The sequence below is a fragment of the Ornithorhynchus anatinus genome, chromosome 12, assembly GCF_004115215.2.
Source record: "Ornithorhynchus anatinus isolate Pmale09 chromosome 12, mOrnAna1.pri.v4, whole genome shotgun sequence".
NCBI classification, from domain to species: Eukaryota; Metazoa; Chordata; class Mammalia; order Monotremata; family Ornithorhynchidae; genus Ornithorhynchus; species Ornithorhynchus anatinus.
Genome location: NC_041739.1, coordinates 22494476 through 22513024, shown reverse-complemented (window position 1 = coordinate 22513024; position 18549 = coordinate 22494476). Strand labels below are relative to the sequence as shown.

At 41.6% G+C, this 18549-nt stretch overlaps 1 protein-coding gene across 21 annotated transcripts in view; it reads right to left on the bottom strand.

Annotated features, from left to right (window-relative positions):
* IQCM (IQ motif containing M) overlaps nt 1-18549 on the bottom strand; it is a 370600-nt gene that overhangs the window by 315858 nt on the left and 36193 nt on the right. For 3 of the 21 annotated variants that reach the window (XM_029076899.2, XM_029076901.2, XM_029076900.1), the window contains one exon: nt 2125-2181. The exons of the other annotated variants lie outside the window; for them this stretch is intronic. The gene's annotated coding sequence lies outside the window, so the exon portion shown is untranslated. The remainder of the gene's footprint in view (nt 1-2124; nt 2182-18549) is intronic. 21 annotated transcript variants of the gene reach the window in all.

The window sequence follows — 18549 nt, the reverse complement described above, 5'->3', positions numbered from 1 at the left end:
GACAGGGACTCTGTCCAACCTGATTAGCTTGGATCTACACCATCTCTTTAGTTCAGTGCCTGGCACATAGTAAGCGCTCAACAAATACCATAAAAAAATATGATGATCTTCCAGCTTCTCCTTTGCCTTTCATAGACTATCCACTAATAATATAGATGATCTTCCTGGTTTTCCTACTGTAGGTGAACGTTAAAATGTTCCCATCTTCATCTGATAGCATCATTACTGTTTATTTTAGGTCTCTTCCTGAGAACATGAAGGCATATTATAGAATTTAACACATGAAGGATATTTTCAATTTCAGAAAGATTGGAACATATTGTCATCCTTTAGATTTAACCACTCCTTGCTCAATCTGATTAATTCTAGACGTTTATGACAAAGGAGATGATAAAAGAGAAAACTAGAAAGAGCAGAGGAATTTTATAGTAAATTGTTGGTTTCTTCAGTTTTAATTCAACGTGTGAGTGAATGGGAAATTATCGGCATGCTAATGAATCTGCATAAAGGCATCTGCAGAGTAGTTAAAAGAAATTCTTCAGAGTTGTTTGTGCCCAATCTATTTGCAGAACACAGACTGAAAAGGGTTATCTGATGGTTTTCAATGTAGTCTCACTCCCCAGTTAAATAAGAATGTTATTTTTCTCAGCACTGCCCAAGTATTCCGTTCCAATCATCTGTAAAGTCCAGGTCACTTTTTTATGGCAGATCCTACCACCTGGTGTGTTCAAATATCGATCCCCATACCTGAACGTTTACTAGGCTAAGACCTCAAAAATGAGGGAGGAAAAAGTGGGCCACTTTCAACAATGGTGTGTGAAATGGAAGACAGCTTAGCAGTGGATGCTGAGGAGGTGAATAGCGTGGGTCCTTGGCTTCACCCCTCCTAAGCACCCCTCTCAAGGTTAAACTGGGCAATGATTAGGACGGCTGTATCAGAAGCAGCGTGGTTCAGTGAAAAGAGCACGGGTTTAGGAGTCAGAGGTCATGGGTTCTAATTCCGGCTCCACCACCTGTCAGCTGTGTGACTCTGGGCAAGTCACTTCACTTCTTGGTGCCTCAGTGACCTCATCTATAAAATGGGGATTAACTGTGAGCCTCATATGGGACAACCTGATTACCCTGGATCTACCCCAGCGCTTAGAACAGTGCTCGCCACATAGTAAGCACTTAAATACCAACATTAGAGAAGCAGCGTGGTTCAGTGGAAAGAGCACGGGCTTGGGAGTCAGAGGTCATGGGTTCGAATCTCGGCTCTGCCATCTGTCAGCAGTGTGACTGTGGGCAAGTCACTTCACTTCTCTGTGCCTCAGTTACCTCATCTATAAAATGGGGATTGGCTGTGAGCCTCACGAGGGACAACCTGATTACCGCGTACCTACTCCAGCACTTAGAACAGTGCTCTGAACATAGTAAGTGCTTAACAAATACCAACATTATTATTATTATTGTTATTATCAGAGGAAACCTTTGCCAGTTCTACAAAACAATTCAACCATGTGCCCTGCCATGGATGGCTAAACTAAGTCCTATGCGAACAATTGGTCCCAGACATAGGCTCTATGGTATTCTCCCGAGTGCTTAGTTCATGGCTCTTCAGAGAGTAAAAGTGTTCAATAAATATGAGTCATTCATTCACTGATTCTGCCGTAAATGTGTCCTGAATTCATTCACTCAATCGTATTCACTGAGCGCTTACTGAGTGCAGAGCAGCATATTAAGAGCATGGAAAGCACAATTCGGCAACAGAGAGGGACAACCCTGCCCAACGACAGGCTCACAGTCTAAAACAGGGAGACAGACAGGAAAACGAGTAGTAAGGCATCAATGCCATCAAAATAAATAGAATCATAGATATATACACATCATTAATTAGAGTAATATGTAATATATACAAGTGCTGTGGGGAGGGGACGGGGGTAGAGCAGAGGGAGGGAGAAGGGGGAATGGGGAGGGGAGGAAGGGCAGAGGGAAAGGGAGGGCTCAATCTGGGAAGGCCTCCCAGAGGAGGTGAGCTCTCCATAGAGCTTTGAAGAGGGGAAGAGAATTAGTTTGGCGGATGTGAGGAGGGAGGGCGTTCCAGGTCAGTGGTAGGATGTGGGCCGGGGTCTGAATGTAACAAACCTTCTTATGGTCTTCCCAGTTGGCTTCCTCACTTCATGGCTACCCAGTTGTTGCCCCCTGCCAAAAGAAGGAACATGACTGAAAAGGACGAGGGAGTGCACATGCACTGAACAGACCACTAGGAATAGAATTAATTTCTCTGGGTGTGCTCTTGGTCCTGAAGTCCCAGGATCACCGTTCATCCAGCATTCTCGATGCTCGGCACATAGCAAGCATTTTAAAAATGCCATCATTATTACGGGAGACTCCATGGGATACCACAATTTAAGAAGTTATTGTTCAACACATATGAGAAATGGTGCCTTGCAATCCCTTGCCTCACTCAAACCCAGTTGACCAGACAAGCCAAATTAAATTGCAAGCAGCAACTTACATAATAATAATAATTGTGATATTTGTCAATCGCTTAGTTTGTGACCGCCAAGGACCCATTGTACTAAGTGCCAGGGTGAATATAAGGAAATTGGGTTGGTCACATTCCCTGTCCCACGTGGGGCTCGGTCTCGATCCCCATTTTACAAAAGAGATAACTGAGGCACAGAGAAGTGAAATTCATTCATTCATTCAATAGTATTTATTGAGCATTTACTATGAGCAGAGCACTGTACTAAGCGCTTGGAATGTACAATTCGGCAACAAATAGAGACAATCCCTGCCCACTGATGGGCTTACAGTCTAATAGGGGGAGACAGATGGATAAAAACAAGACAACTTAAGCACGATAAATAGAATCAAGCCAAGGTCACACAGCAGGCAGGAGGAAGAGCCAGGATTGCAACCCCTGACCTTCTGACTCCCAGGCCCGTGCTCTATCCACTATGCCACTGCTTCTCTGTATTCGGGGAGTGGATATAGACTGGTGACACACTTTGAATGGAATCTGTTAAGCACTTACTATGTGCCAGGCACAGTACTGAGTGCTGGGGGAGGAGGGTCACAGTCTTAATCCTCATTTTACAGCGGAGTTAACATACCCACATTTGTCACACAGCAGATGAGTGGCAGAGTCAGGATTAGAACCCAGATTCCCTGACTCCCAGGCCTGTGCCCTTTCCACTAGGTCACGCACTCATAGTGAAAGTTGCTTTGTTTGATAGTTAAAGGCACAGCACAACAAAACATTGTGCATTTGAAAATGGTTCACAAGCTGATTTGGAATTTGAAAATGAATAAACAAGACATCAAAAATGATTCCAAATATATGAACTGGCTTTTCAAAGCACAATCAAAGAATCCTGAGCTGTTTTAGATCCCTTTGAAATTTCTCATTCCCTGACTTTGTCTCAAACTGTTTTTTCCTCCTTCCCTCACAAAAATGCTTGTTTACCTAACACCTCATAAAGATAACTGAACCTTTGTCAAACAAAATCTCAAAACTAAATAAATAAGAAAATGTACAGAATGGCTAATCCATAGTAAATAATTCACTGGAACCTAATGAAGGTTAAAGTAGAGACATTAAAGATATCAAATTAACCATCATGGATATGATAATGGAGAGTTCACTGTTAAATTTATGAATTGAGGTGGACAAATTGCTTGAACATGGAGGAACCATCAAAAACAGTAACTCCTTGCCACACCTATTTAAAACCACCTTTAGATTGCCAGAGAGAAAGAGAGAAAGAGAGATTGATTCCTGTCAAGTTCTCTATCTTACGGTGCTGTAGCAGCATCGGGTTCGGTTCTTCTCAAATAAAAGATTTTACTAGTAGTGTTAATCGTGTTGCATCGTGCAATGATGTTGTCATTTCTCTTGCAGACACATGTTGAATTACTAAGCAGCACTGTGCAATGTGTCTCACACTCTGGCACTTTCATTTCATACTTTGCAGTTTTATTGTCGCTTTGAGATTTGAAGTATTTCACAGCTATTTGCTATATTTGGATGCTACAAAAGTCAGCCCATTCTGTCAAAAAAGACATGCAAAAAAAGGGAAATGATCAGGGTCAGGTAATACCCACTACCTATTAACATTCCAATCTTTATCAGATCCCAGTGATCCTCAATTACAAAAGCAAAATTTAGGTTATGTTTGATAGAACTAAATAGGAGCATAATACCAATTCCTTCATCACAAACTTGGAGATTTAAGAATCAGGCATTTTAACAGTTTCTTAGATCCCATCATCTGAAAATATAAACAGGAAAAAATGTTTAAATCTACATTTGCTCTGAGTCTTGTCCATATGTTACAAATGTAACATACATTTGGTCAAAAAAGGCATCAATTCTGTGGTCAAACCTCAGCATAAACATTTATACATTTTCATGTCTATTTATATCTCTCCCCACATACATATGCACACACACCCAGATGGTGTTCTATTTTATAGAGCTTAAAGTTAGGCTATAAAAAGGCATAAATACAGAGATTTGCTTGAATTTACATCTTCAGTAGTGTCAATCTGGCAAAGGTATACACCCACTCCATTTTCCCTCCCTTCTGCTTCACCTATACAATTAAGGCCATACATTTAAGTGCTTTGGTATTCACCCTACCCGCCCTGTGCTTGGATACATATTCTTAAACTCTGTTGCTTCCCCTACCTGTAATTTATTTTCATGTCTGTCTCCTCCATTAGACTGTAAATTCTCTGAAGTCAAAGACCCTGTCTACAAATCTGTTACACTCTCCCAAACTCTTAGCCTGGTGCTCTACATATAGCAAGCTCTCAGTAAATGCCATTAAGTATACAGAATGTTACTGCTTTCAATTGAACAAATAACAATCACAAGTTAATGAAAAGTCCTAAAGGAGATAAAGTTTTAAATTCACCTAAATTTAAGCACCAGCTTACCTAGAAACCCCAGCAAACTCATTTCACAGTATTCCTAAAAGCAGAGCTTATATCAGAACTGTTTTTCCACTGCTAGAAACAGCCTGGTATTGAATGGGTGCAAAGAGTGAACAACGATGAGAGTATTTTTAAGTGTTTACTATGTAATATAATATCAGATAAAATCTCTGTCTCAAATGGGGCTCACAGTCTAAGGGGGAAGAAGTAAAGGGATTTTAACCCCATTTTATGAAAGTGAAAACTGAGGCACGGAGAACTTGACTGACTTGCCTAAGGTCACAGAATGGGCAATTGATGAAGGAGGGAATAGAATCCAGGTGTCCTGATTCCCAGGCCAAGGCTCTTTCCACCAGATCATGCACGCTATTTGCATTTGTAGCTTATTTCTCTGATTATGTTAGTTTGGCATTCCTGGGCCTGGTTTTTCTTTTGTTTTGTTTTTTTCCTTTCAAATTCAAACACTTAAATTAGAAAAAATATAATCGGGTTCCTAAATATCTATGGAATTTTACACTAATTGCTGAAAAGTAAAAAAGCAATTTTTGGCAGGGTTTGGGGGGTGGCGTTTAGGAATGTAATACTTGTAGAAGAATACTAATTATGTTACCTAAGTGGCATTGCTTATCAAAGTTGAAAGGACTTCGTTTCATACAATGCCCCAATATGCAAAGTGAAGGGCAACTTTGGCAGAATAAAGGTAGCATGGATTAAGACCAAGTATGAGACAGACTTGCTACTTGTATTAAACTAAGGATAAAAGTAACCCAGGCTATTGAGATTTTATTCAGCAATTGCTTTTCCCTTAAAAGTATGTATCATTCACTTTAAATAGTCTCTCTTTGCAAGGACTCTGCAAGTACACAGAAAAGATAAATGAATTAAATGATATGAGAGGAACAAGAGCTGGAGGCATAATTTAAATTGCATAAATATATAAAATTGTATTGAAAGTATTGCTTGGTGTTTTTTGGATGTGTATCAAAATCTCCCTAGGTGCTGAGCAGACTATCCTTCTGTCTTCTGGATAACAATAATAATAATACTAATAATAATTGTGATATCTGGTAAGTGATTCCAATTTTTTAATATTTGTTAAGCACTTATTCTGTGCCAAGTACCGTACTTGTATTAACTGTACAGGATTTATTGACAGATTTAATATACTGGTTGGATGAGAGAGATGAGTCAAGGGTAACACTGGGTAATGGGCTTGTGAGACAGGAAGGATGATGATGTTGTCTACAGTGATGGAAAAGTCAGAGGAGGACAGATTATGGGGTGGGAAAATGAGGAGTTCCTTTTTGGATAAGTTTGAGATGTCAGTAGAGACATCCTGACCCAAGACCCAAGTAGAGATGTCCTGAAGTCAGGAGGAAATACAAGACTGTGGAGAAGGAGAAAGATTAGGGCTGGAGATGTAGATTTGGGAATCATCTTCATAAAGATGGTGGTTGAAGTCATGTAAGTGAATGAGTTCTCCAAGGGAGTGGATGTAGATGGAAAATAGAGGGGGTCCCAGAACTGAACCTTGAGGGATTCCCGCAGTTAAGGGGTGGGAGGCAGAGGAGAAACCTGAAAAAGAGACTGAGAATGAGGGACCAGAGAGATAGGAGGAGCCCAGGAGAGTAGAATGTCAGTGAAATCAAGGTTGGATAATGTTTCCAAGAGAAGGGGGTGGTCCACAGTTACGAAGGCAGTGGAGAAGTTGAGAAGGATTATGATGGAAGAGAGGTCATTTGCTTGGGCAAGAGGGAGATGATTGGTGACCTTTGAGAGGGAAGTGGAATCCAGGTTAGAGGGGGTCAAGGAGAAAATTCAAGGAAAGGAAGTGGAGAGAACAAGTGTAAACAACTCGCTCAAGGAGTTTGGAAAAGAATGGTAAGAGGGTGATGGGGTGACAACTGGAAGGAGCCGTGAGGTCAAGGAAGGTTTGAGGGTTTTAAGACATGAGCATGTTTGAAAACAGTGGGGAAGAAGCCATTGGAGCCATGGCCAGTTCATTAAGGGTAAGGAATAGGGAAAGTGAGGAGGTGACGTGGAGGAGGGAGTTAAATGTCTGAAACAATTGATAAGGTCAACGGGCATGAAATTGATACAGATAACAGTGCTGCCAATGTTTGTGAATGTATAAGTGCAGAGGTGGAGGTGGAATTGAAGGGGGAATAAATTCCAAGGTGGAGGAAGGCCATGAGCAAGGGGTTCAAAAGGTGGAGACATAAAAATGGACCCCGTAAATACATAAGCTTCAGAGGAAAGAAGTATGTGAGCTGGGGTGTAATGGGTGAAAAGAGTAGATAATTAAGAAGAAAAAAACTGATAAAGTACCTAAAGATGAAAATTCAAGAGGAAGAGTGAGGCTACTGGGGACATCAATGGCTAGTCTCCACATGCCAAGGGTAGAATAAAGTCAATTAAATCAAGTCAAACAACACATGAATCTTCAAGAAGATAGCCTACATGTCAAGCTTCGGCTACAGAGATTATCCAGCTGGTTCCACCACTAACTGCACCAATATAAGTTGAACGCTATATCTTCTTGAGAAAGTGAAAATTTCCATTTTTAAACTGGCTTAATTAGTTGCTGCTGTTCATAGAAGATAATTTTGAAACAATAGGAACCTTCTTGTCTTATCCTCTTACCTGGGTGAATTTCTATTAGATATGGGAGAATTCATCAGGCAGAATAAAGCAAGGGCAAAAGTAGCTGTCAGAGAAAATTTAGATGAATAATAAAAACTTCAATATTTCAGGAAGTAACAAAGCTTGTCCAAAAAGAGAGACAGGACCCAAAAGAATGGTGTTGAAAGCAATGTTAATAGCCAAATCTTTTTTCCAGTAAAGGTAAAACTGTGCATTACAAATTAATCCACTGAGTAAGTTTACCCCTTAGTAATTGGATCCTCAGATATAGTTTTACTGTTGAATTTCCCTTCCATGAATTACAGTTTCCAAGATCCTCCATTGTAGACTACTAAATTCAACACTACATGCTCCCATACCCTCCTTCTGCCTGGACTTCCCAGTTCAAATGCATGGGATTGACTTTATTTACCTTTCAGAATATGTGCCTATTGAACTCACTAAACAGAAGTTAATGATGATGGTTGGATATGCTAATGTTGGTATTTATTAAGCGCTATGTCAAGCACTGCTCTAAGCGCTGGGGTAGATAGATGGTAATCACGTTGTCCCATGTAGGCTCACGATCTTCATCCCCATTTTACAGATGAGGTAACTGAGGTACAGAGAAGTTAAACTGACAGGTGGTGGAGCCGGGATTAGAACCCATGACCTCTGACTCCTACGCCCGTGTTCTTTCCCCTGAGCCACACTGCTTTGTGCATTCTGATTCTAGCAGTAAAGGGCCATTTGGCAGTATTAGTTATAAGACAAATGACTTTCCTGAAGGATACAACATCTTTTCCATAAAAGGAACTCTGTGGCTTCTAAATTGGCACAGATACTGGCACAGGGTTGACTTTTCTCCTTGGAGTAGACTGTAAACTCTTGCGGGCAGGGGAAGCAACTACAAATTCTATTATACTGTGCTCTCCCAAGTGCTTGACAGTGTTTTTCACACAGTAAGTGTTCCATCAATCAATCAATGGTATTTATTGAGTGCTTACTCTGTGTATGGCATAGCACTAAACTCTTGAGGGAGTACAATATTTATAATATAATGTATTGAGAGTGTAATATAGCTTACATCCCTGACTACTGTCCAGTTAGATCCCCTTTGGATAGCTGAGGGAACATTCTAACCTGTCCAGGCCATGGAGGGTCCAGACCTGATTACTCTGTTTCTACCCCAGCGCTTAGAACAGTGCTCTGCACATAGTAAGTGCTTAAATACCAACATTATTATCATACTTCCAGTGTGGTGACAGGCTGGGCTCATGCCCCATTTCCCCAAAGAGTAGTTGAATCTGTTTTTGTCTGTGTCTCCTGTGCCTTTCCTATCCTTGGAATCTGCCCCTCTTCTATCTCCCTGGGGTTATCCTTTGGACTCTTTTTGGTTCTCTCTCCTCCGCAGGTTTCTCTGTGGCTGGGGTCTGTGACTCTAGGTGCATCTCTTATAACACCCCATTGGCCAGTAATGGAGAGAAACATTCAGGATTTCCTAACACAACTTTCTATTCCTCCACCCCACTGACACTCCTTGTCCTCAAATTAATTTCTCGTCTCCTACCCCCATAGTCTAAAACCACTCCCTAGACCTAGCCTAGGCTTTAGGATCTCTCACACCTCCTGGAATGCCAGCCAACTCTCCTAACACTAAAAGTGAAAATACGCACCCTCGATTCCATCCTTCTCCCACAGTCACAACTCCTTTTAGTCAATCTTGTATTTTCACCTCCCAGACTTGAAACACCAGCACAACACAGCCACTTCCTCCCCGCCCCTCCTGCGTCTTTCCAGAGGAACACATTATTTACAGCAATCTAATCTATACTTCATGGTGTCGCATGGATCATCTTTTTGAAGCTCCTCTCAGTCCATATCTCTTCTCAAACTCTACAGGTCTCTTCTGTCCCTCCACGTAAATTTCCTCGTAGTCGTTTTCAAGACTTTCCACCAAATCATCTCCAATTATCCCTCTGTACACAGAAGCCGCATGATGTAGTGGGTAAAGCACAGACCTCAGAATCAGAAGGTTATGGATTCTATTCCCAGCTCTGCCACTTGTTTGCTGTGTGACCTTGGGCAAGTCACTTAACTTTTCTGTGCCTCAGTTACCTCATTTGTAAAAATGGGGATTGAGACTACGACCCCCACGTGGGACAGGGACTGTGTCCAAACGAATTTGCTTGCATTCACTCCAGAGCTTAATACTGTGCCTGGAACATAATAAGCACTTAAATACCATAATTATTAATGCTATTATTGCTCTTTACCTGCTATTTCCCAACTTGCTTTCTTCATTCCTCCCAAGCAAATCTTTCAACTGAACCTCATTCTCAACTCTCCTGCCTCCATCCCCTTGCTCACACATTTCCTCCAACTTGGAACTCACTTTCTCCCCAAATCCAACAGATCACAGCTCCCCACATTTAAAGCCCTACTACAATACCACCTCCTCCAGGAAGTCGGGTCTGATTAATTCTCAACTCTAGAAGTTTTCTAAAACCACTAACCAATTCTATCACTTATGAACTTAATATCAATCTTATTTATTGAGTGCTTGGGAGAGCATAACAGAGTTGGGAGACAATTTCCCTGCCCAACTAATTACCCATCCACTTCATTTTGTATATTCAGTGTCCATTCAATTATTTATCTTTACTCTTCTTTCTGTAATTTTATATCTGTCTACCATTCATTCATTCAATCGTATTCACTGAACGTTTACTTTGTTCGGAGGACCATACTAAGCTCTTGGGAAACTATAGTATAACAATAAATGTACACATGCAAATACACAAGTGTACTACTTAGAGGCAGAGAATGAGTCACTTCTTTCTTTTGTACTTCCCAATTGCTTAGCATGGAATATTGTACCAAGAAGGCATTCAATAAATACTATAATTACTATTAGAACCGCAGCCCAACAGAATGATTTTCAATAGCACACACTATCAAAAGACATAGGAGAGCATCACTTCAACAGACTCTAAGCCTCTTGTGGGCAGGAAGCGTTTATACTGTCTGTTACATTGTACTCTCCCAAGTGCTTAGTACAGTGATGTACACACAGTAAGTACTCAATAAGTATCATTGATTGATCCTCCCAATCTCTCTCAGTGCCAGAGCACTATGGAATTTGGGCCAGATGGGCTGAAAAGAAAAAATTTCTAAGAGTTCGAGATGTTAGGAAGTTATATTTTTTTATAGCATTGCCCATGGTGTTTTTTCCTTTCAGCTCTTTGTGTTTGGCAGAAACTACACGAGAAAGGTCTAGTGGAAACTTACTCTAAGATTACAACAGCCAAAAATCCTTCAACATAACCAATGAATGGCATAGATTTTAATTCATCAGTAACAATGTTAGTCCTCAATTCGAACTCCTTAAAGTAAACATAAACAGCTTTCTGTGAGTCATAGTGCAGATAGAGCTGGTATCCTGGAAAATCCCATCCCTAGCCCCTATGTATGCATTTTTTAAACTTAATAATGTTGGTATTTGTTAAGCGCTTACTATGTGCCGAGCACTGTTCTAAGCGCTGGGGTAGACATAGGGGAATCAGGTTGTCCCACGTGGGGCTCACAGTCTTAATCCCCATTTTACAGATGAGGGAACTGAGGCACAGAGAAGTTAAGTGACTTGCCCACAGTCACACAGCCGACAAGTGGCAGAGCTGGGATTCGAACTCATGAGCCCTGACTCCAAAGCCCATGCTCTTTCCACTGAGCCACGCTGCTTCTCATTTGCTTCCCCCTACCTGTAATTTATTTTAGTGTCTGTCTTCTCCACTATACTGGCAACTCCATGGGCAGAAATCATATCTACTAATTCTAGTGTGCTCTCACAAATATTTAGTATAGTGTTCTGCATAGAGTAAGCACTCAAACAGTATTGACTGAGTGGAAATGAGTCTTGGGATCTGTGTTCATATGTGTTCACACACATAAACTCAGAGAAGCAGCGTGGCTCAGTGGAAAGAGCCCGGGCTTGGGAGTCAGAGGTCATGGGTTCGAATGCCGGCTCTGCCACTTGTCAGCTGTGTGACTGTAGGCAAGTCACTTCACTTCTCTGGGCCTCAGTTCCCTCGTCTGTAAAATGGGGATTAACTGTGAGCCTCACATGGGACAACCTGATTACCCTATATCTACCCCCAGCGCTTAGAACAGTGCTCTGCACATAGTAAGCGCTTAACAAATACCAACATTATTTTTAAACTTGGTCAGAAAAAGGATCAGCCTATGTATCTTTATTCACTAACCCTGCCTACCCTACTCATTTCCGTATTCATTGTCATGGTCACTGAGAAGGAAACTATTTCAATATACCCCACAAAACACCTATAAAATATGTGCTTTACAGGAACTTTGCTAATTGAACTGCTGTGTTTTAACTGTCCTTGAGATTACTGGAGAAAGCAAAGAAGAATGAAACAAACTTGCAAAATTGCTTTGAATGCTAAATTCCAACCTAGAATTTAAGAACATATCTACTGAATTCTCAAAATGTGAAAATAGTTGGAGTCACATAGGAAAAAAAATAGGAATTTACCAATGAAACTCCTTCAGGCAAAATAACTGCAGTACTATACCCTAAACAAGCCATTCTATGTAGTAACAGTCTTCTGAGAAATGGTGATGATGACATTATTGGTAAATGAAAGGTTTTAAAGAAAATACACCTTTGGGAATATGATCATTTCCTTGTGAATTAAGTTCCCAAGCAACACTTTTGTCAATTATATTTTCATTTCCCCTCTGCCACCCTTTTTCTCCTACAAATTTTCATTATTTGTTAACAATCAAATGGACAGGAGTCACCTGCCTTGCCCAAGCTCTCACAGCAATAGAGCCTATTAATTCTGAGTTACAGTTGGGGAAAAATTTATTAATATAAAAAGTATTTGTGATGTTAGACCTATTCCCCAGGGTTCATTGGAAGCTTTTACCCCCACTCCAGGTAACCCAAATAGACTAGCGAGAATAAGCTAAACAGAAAATCATAATTTTAGGTTTTTGCCTGGATCTGGGGGAAATCCAGAACTTCCATGGGGTTTTAATTAGGGCCAAAGAAGATCTGGAGAATCACCCCCAGGGACCTATTTAGGGTCACACCTGCCCATCCTGGCCCAGGAAACTCTTATGATTGCAGTGGATTCTGGTTCACTCCTTTTTTTGGCTTCTCCATTCAGCCTACAGACCTGTCCAAATTTACTCATACTAAAAAAAGCCATCCCTTGGCCCAGTACACTCATCTACTGTCACCCCATCTCCTTGCTCTCATCCTTGTCCAAACCCCTTGCATGGACTGTATAAACTCACTGTCCTCACTTCCTTTTTATCAATTATCTCCTCAACCCACCCTCAGCAATCTGGATTTCACACTCTCTCTGAAATGACACCAAATTCTCCAATGGCCTACTCCTAATTAAAGAGACTAATCTGACTTCATCCTCAAGTGCCTTTTACATGGATTAGTCATGTCTTTCTTTCCGCATTTTTTATTTTACTGAACCAGTCCAGGTTCTTCTCCTACCTCTTTGATCACTCCTTCCTGGTTTCCACTGCAGTCTCCTCACCTTCCTTGCCCTTCAGGGATGAGGAGATAAAAGATGATGATGACGTGAAAGGACTTTCGAGTTTGTAGATCATTGCTATAGCCATCTGAAGCTGGGGTAAGGGCCACTCTAAACTATTTCTCCTTTGGAGCTACTGGATATGTGAAGGGGATCTTAGTAGCAAGTGCCTTTTTTGCTCTCTGTCATCACCATCATCATCACTAGGTATGCACTGTGCACAGAGGACTGTACTAGTTGCTTGGGAACATATAGCTGTAAAGGACACAAACCCTAAACAAAATGTTTACAAGCTAATTGGGGGAAGGGGTGACAGGGATGGGATAAACCAAATTAAAAATAGTCAATACGTGAAAGAGGAGGAGCTTGTATTACCCACAAATGTGGACAATCAAATCAGCAGACAGGTATATATGGGAATTACGGGTGGCTGCCTCCCAACACTGTAATGAAGGAGTACCACCCTCCCTCCCCTGCACGGAAATGTTGGGCAGAAGGCCTCTTTCACAAAGTTTAGACTATAGGAAAAGTTGTGGTGATTTCTCACCAAATACTACTTTCCTGGAGTGGTTAGTTACCAAAGACTGTCCCTATATGTATTTTTCAGTTTATACATTTCTCTACTGTATTTTTTTAATTGATTTCATCGATTTTTGCTGTGGGTCAGATTACATTCTTCTCTGAGTCAAACAGAAAGTCCTTACCATGGGATTTAAGGCATTCAAATCAGTTCATACCCTTCTCCCACACCTCACTGATCTCCCACTACAAGCAATCCACACATTTTGCTCCTCTAATGCCAACCTACTCACTGCACCTTGAGCTCATCTTTCTCACCACCAACCTCTTGCCCGTGTTCTCTCTCTGGCCTAGAAATCCCTACTCCCTCTTATCCAACAGACCACCTCTCTCCCCAACACCAAAGCCCTACTAAAATCATACCTCCTCCAAAAGGCCTTCCCTGCCTACGCCCTCATTTCTTCCATTTATCTTCCCTTCTGCACTGTCTACACAGTTGATACTGTTCATTTTAAGCACTTCATTCTCACTCTACTCCCAGGCCTACAGCAGTAAAGTACACATTGCTATACTTTCCTATTCTCCCATCAGTAATTTATTTTAATATCTGTCTTCCCTCATAGGCTGTGAGCTCTACTGTACTGTTCTCCCCTAAGCATCTAGTACAGTGCTTGGTATAAGGTAAGTACTTAATAGATATAACTGATTGATTGATTTTCCAATTAGATTCTAAGCCCCAGTAGGCTCAATTGTAAGTGCCTATTAAATAGCAGTAATAACAAGAGAATACAGAGGCAAAAGGTTTGGATAAACCTGAATCTGTAGAATTGAAAACTATGAGGATTTTGCCCAGGAGCGGTGTGGGCTAGTAGGAAGAGCACAGGATTGGAAGTCAGAGGACCTGAGTTCTAATCTCTGCTTTGCCACATGTCTGCTGCGTGACCTTGGGCAAGGCAACTGACTTCTCTGTCCCTGCTATATCATCTCTAAAATGGGGATTAAGACAGTGTGTCCTTCATATTAATGTCTGTCTCCCCCCCTCTAGACTATAAATTCACTGTGGGCAGGGAATGTGTCTGCTAATTCTGCTGTGGTATACTCTCCCAAGTGCTTAGTACAGTGCTCTTCACATAGTAAGCGCTCAATAGATACCATTGACTGGTTGACTGAGTGTTTATTACCAACTTTCTTTGGTCCATAGTTCTCTCCACTTCAAAAGCAGCCACAGCGACTTTGTGCCTTACTTTTCATCCTGCTTTGGTCATCTCCAGGTTACCTGAGACCTTGTCAGTGCTTCAAGACAATACCATTACATTACAAGAAGAGTGGACACTTTGATGAATACAGAGAAGGAAAAATTAGCTATAGCAAAGCTCATTCCTAAACGACTATTTGCCTTTAAACATACCTGGAATAATACCAGACTTCATTTTCATTCACAGAAAATACTGGCTTCCTCTGACTTCTTAAACTCCCAGAGCTATACTACAATATTCCTTTCAGATGTCATTTAATTTCTGTTGAAATTTCCAAAATATATCAGGCTTTAGCCTCAGTCAGACAAGCAAGGAGAAATGAAGGGGGAAAGTTGTACATTTCACCACTACCATATACCAGCGATCAGCATTCACTGCTTTCTAGCATTCTTTGTCTTCATCCCCAGAAGCTTTAGTAAAAGGTCCCTGAAAGTGACAGTCAGCTTTGGTAAAACTCTGGGAACAATCCGAAGGGGTACGATCCTCAAGGTAAAGCAACTGGAAAAGCAGTGGCTTTTCTTACCAGCTAAGACTGAGAACAATGCCGGTGTCCTCCATTTTTCTTTTTTGAAAGCTCACAGCTCTAAACTGGAAAGTATCTTTGATTTTCAAAATACCAGGAGATGTCAATGATCACTGCAAAAGCCGAACACCAGAAGGAGAAAAAATAATTACCACAAGGTCACACAAACTAAGGGAGCTGGCTCTGCCTGCCACTTCAGGGCCTTGCTCACCAACACAACATTGTCCAAAGAGCTGGAAAAGTTCAAAGAGAAATATGCTTTACCCACTGCCCTGATCTTAATTGAGTGTACAGAACCTTTTCAAGGTCTAAGACAGCAAGCCACCCAAAGTGGGAAGGGTTTTCCTTCTGAGGTTTTACAGGAAAATCAAGGCTAATTGTTTCTCGAGAACAATCAGCAAAATTAGTCTGAATCACCTATAACCAAACATTATTCTCTTGCTTACACTGGGCTGCCAAAATCCAGGCAAAGGCATTGAAAAGTGAGTGGCTATTCACATCTATGGAAATCAACCAAGCAGGTAGCCCACTCCCTGGCTCGTTGGCGGCTATTCCAAGAAGACCTGCTGCCCTGGTGAATCTAGTCTTCCACCCACGCCGGCTTTCTCCCCTGTCGAACAGCTTCTCTAAAATAATGTTTCGACTCATTAAGTGTAGCAGAATCAAAACCAGATGGATTTGGCAGCAGTCTACTCCCCTGATCCTTGGGCAGTGGTGGAGGAATGCCAAGACAAAAGGGGATGATCAATTTTACATATTACATCCTTCAGGCACTAATGGGAGCCTTGGCTCCAGGGTCCCTGGTTTTCGGGTGTCATGCCAGAATGTACATGCTGGGACAGAGGCATTTAGAAAGGCAGCCGTGCAGGCCGAAGGAATGAATAACTTCTTTGGGAACCAGAACAGGCCTGGCAGCAGCTGCTTTCCCACTGGGCAGAGAGAGGCTGAGGTTCTGAATTCTGTTTAAAGCTTAGGGCCTTGTTAGTGCTCACTGTGGTTAGGAAAATAATAGCCCTGTGTGGATCCTCTGTGGCCACAGCCCTTAGCCTATAGAATTCATTATGTAGAGGAAGAGTAGCTCTAAGAGAAACCTTTGCAGATTGCATATGCTGACTCTAATGCCACACAACCAGCAATGGAAGATAGAAAAAAATAATCCAATTGTCAGACTTACAGGAAGAGAAGTAATCAGTTTCCCCTATTTTCTATTAGCCTTCTTCCTCCATGACTCATTCATCATTCAATCATGTTTATTTAGCACTTATTGTATGTAAATCACTGCACCAAGCACTTGTAAGAGTACAATCTTACAGTTGACACTTTCGCTACCCACAGTGAGCTTACAGTCTAATTATAATGATTACATGATGACGGCAAAGGGGGGAGTGTCAAAAGGCCTGGAATGATGGAAGAGCGGGAAGCTTCTCTCTAGCCTTTCCCTGGCCTTACAATGGAAACAGGCTTCCATTAGCTCCCAAGGAGCCCTGAGCACCCTGTGCAGTCCTAACCATACACTCTGAGATACCTTTTTAGGGCTTGGAGTTCCAAGCAGTGTGGGGAAGCAGCGTGGCCTAGTGGATAGAGGACGGGCCTGAGAGTCAGAAGGACCTGGGTTCTAATTCCAGCTCTGCCACTTATCTGCTGTGTGATCTTGGGCGAGTCTCTTAAATTCTCTACGCCTCAGTTACCTCATCCGTAAAATGGGAATTAAGACCATATGTGATGGGGACTGTGTCCAACCCAATTTGCTTATAACCACCTCTGTGCTTAAACAATGCCTAGCATATAGTAAGCACTTATATACCACAATTATTATTACTATTGTTGTTATTATTCCAAGGTCAGGGTTATTTTTAAAATGTCAGTGGATCCAGGGAAGTGTTGGTAGAGTCCCTCCTACCCAGAAGGAAAAATGATATGAATTTCCCATTGCGCATTTGTCCATGGATGGGAGGGTTGTTGTCTGCTTGCAATTGTGTGCCCATACACAAACACACACAATACACCACACACCCTTAAAGCACTAACCCTGGTGGTGGGGAGAGCTGGTGGGAAGAGCATATCATTGGGTGATGCTAAGGAGTTGCCCATATAAGAGTGTTGCTACTGGGCGGGTCTGAAAAGCATTATTGAAAATAACTTCACACTGTACATAATTTTATTGGGTTTGGGTCAAGGTACTGCTGAAGTATAGTTGTTTCAGTGTCTGCTGGACCTTGGATCATTGATCCATTACCCCAGAGTCAAGCTGATCTCACTTGAGGGACCCTGGGATTTGGGGTTCAAGGTGATCATGAAATGCCTACCTGAGTTGTAGATGACCCTCAGGGAGGATGTAAAATCTGCCTTTAGATTTAAGATCACTCTGGGCAGGGCAGTAAGCGCTCAATAAATACGACTGACTGACTGACTCCCATGAGACCCTGATAGAGCTACAGTTTGCAACAAACTGTAAGGACTTGAAACTCGTATTGCCCCAGGGCTCACAAAGCTGGGTTCCACATGTTGTTAGACCACACAAGAATGCTGTGTGAGCCTGTGCGGAGGGAGGACCAACTAAAGCCACAGAGGAAAGTCTCTTGTGTTTGTGCTGCTCTTGTCCCATTATGATTAGCAGAGAATAAAGCTCAGTGTTAACTGCTGATTTCTTTGTTTAATGATCTTGGTCAATGTCAAGCCCAGGTGATTGTATATTTTTGCAAGGCTGATTTGACTTTCCATATCAGGTATGCCCTTACGCGCTCACCGTCTTTGCTTGCAAACATCTGGAAAACAGGGATCTTAATTCCTTTTACAATCTACAGTCTACAATCTATAGTCTAGAATGTAAACTCCAGGTGAGCAAGGATTATATCTACCAATTCTATAATACTGCATTCTCCCAGTCACTTCGTACAGTGCTCTGCTCATGATAAGTCCCCAATAGATACCTCTGATTGATTTACTATCTGTGGCACCTAGTATGGAGAAAAGCTCCTTGGTTGCATGCTGAAAGTTCTACTACACAGTCCTAGGAAATAGAGGCATTGTCAAAGGCAAAAAAACAAAGTAAAAGCGAATGAGATCTTCCTAGGTGAAGCTAGGCAAAAAAAAAAAATCAATTATTGATAGAGCAGAAACAGCTAAGGGC